Source organism: Drosophila guanche, unplaced genomic scaffold, assembly GCF_900245975.1.
Source record: "Drosophila guanche unplaced genomic scaffold, DGUA_6, whole genome shotgun sequence".
NCBI classification, from domain to species: domain Eukaryota; kingdom Metazoa; phylum Arthropoda; class Insecta; order Diptera; family Drosophilidae; genus Drosophila; species Drosophila guanche.
Window position 1 is genome coordinate 4,873,376 of NW_022995747.1, and position 2,176 is coordinate 4,875,551.

A 2,176-nucleotide genomic window follows, 5' to 3' on the forward strand; every position below is an offset into this window, starting at 1 on the left:
CAATTACTGGGTCTTCAAGTTACTCTAAATTGTACCCTTTGTTAGTGAGTTTTCTTTCTAAGAAACTGACGTTTATTGAAGCCGCGACAAAGTGCCACCAGCCAGCCAGGGTGTTTCAATAGCATCTCAGTATCCCATAGAATTTGAGCCAAAAAGTGTGCAATGGAAATTAAATTCTATGCCAGAATTCATAAAAAACGACAGCAGAGAAGAAGAATTGAATTCAAATTCAACAAGAGCGAAATGCGAAATGCGAAATGCGCAGTGTGCAATGAGAAATAGAAAATGGAAAATATAAAATGGGAAAATGCGACGCGAAGTGCAGCAGCTGGCGGCAGTAGGTAATGCTGGCGAATGTCAACCCAATGGGATATTTAGCTTGGCTGCAAGTGGCTTTAACCCGGACACAAAAAGGCTACGGCGGAGGCAGAGGCAGACTCTTATTCTTCCATTCGAGTGTATTTTGCTCATTGAAAGTGACAAGTTGGGCAAACGTGCAGAATGCACGTTCCGGGTACGGAAGCTAAAGCGAAAGCTGGCGCCAACATGGCGAAAATATCAAAAGGCAAACAGAGAACTAACAAACATCTGTGGCGGATGGAGGATTGAGGATGGAGCAGCCATAGCCCCATGCAAATATCTGCACATTTCACTATTTTTCTTTGGTGGGGGCACAGAATAGACATAAACAAGGCGAATGCTTCGTAGCAAAAGATCTAGGCGGGTAGCCACTTTTCGCAGAGATTCCAGGATGTAGGGAAAAGCTCTTGAAAAAGGGTATGACAATGACAAAGTGATGTGGATCCGACGGCGCCAGCAGCTGCAGGACCAGCTTCAAGCTGCGAGAGCCTCGTGCTCCAAGCAACGAGCTCCTCCTGGCTGCCTGCTGATAAATGATGATTTTACGCCCGTACATGCGGGGATGCCACTTTATGAGCTCCGGCAGCCAGCCAAAAAAAAAAACATACCAAGCACAAGGACACCACGCCTTCCACTCACCCACTCATCCACGGATGCAGGATGTGGGATGTGGACTCCGGGATGTGGGATGCGAATTGTGAAGGAGGATGGATGCCTGTTTCAGTTAAGCGGATTTTTGCATTCAAATTCCGAGAAAATGAAGAAAAGCTGACGATTGCAAAACAAAACTATTGCAGCTCGCACGAGGGGTGAAAATTCTGTTCTGCAGTTTTATGAGCACTTTTTTCTATTAGTGTTTTTCGTGACACTAATGCGACGTTTATGAAACAACGGGAAGCGTTGCAAGGGCTGCAGCTGGCTGTCAGGGGCAGAATCCGTTTTTTAGAAAAATATACGTACATACGTAAATGTCTGTAGTTGTCGGGCCCATAGCCATGAAGTGTTAACAAGCATGTGCCATATAAATCAACAAAGAAAGAGGAGGGGTAGGGGATGAGGATGGGTATGGCAGAAATGAGACAGCGGACAGGACCCTTTTCTGGACAGTCACACTGAAAATTGGGAAAGTCTGAAAAACAATAAAAACAAATGGCAGAGTGCCAGAGTGCCACCAGAGTGCGGCACGTAACAAAAAACCCCCAATTGAGCTCAATTTCCTGTGAGTGGCACTCTCCTCTCGTCTCCAGTTCCGGGAGTGTAGGCGGCCGCTAAAGTGACTACTTACGGGCAGCTAGATTTGTCCGATAAGGCAATCGAAAATCGAAAATCAATATCCCGTCCCGTCCCACGCATCAAAAGAGTCAAATGTCAATGCTGTAAGGTAATAAGACAAATTTCGAAATGTATTTGCCAGAGCCGAGACTAAACGAAACAGAAATAAGCTCAAATTTCAGCTATAAAAGTGAAGACCGTCCACAAATGGCTACCAGATGGAGGAGGGAATCTTCCTCATAGAGGGATGTTAAATTTAATAAATATCCAAGTAGCATCTCGGGAGGAGTGCAATTTAATATTTTGTGCGAGTATTCAATGACTCAAACCTAATCAAGTTAGTGTTGATGTTTTGTTAAAGTTCTTCACCGCAGAAACACTCACAATTTTTGAACATCCATGGCACACACAGATTTTACGTGTCCATCGGATACGAGTATTCCACGTACACACATTTGCAAATTGTGGGAATGTTTTCCAAACAAATTATGTAAATTATTTCAAGCGCTAACAACTTCATTCAACATGCCGCGATAGGCATCTG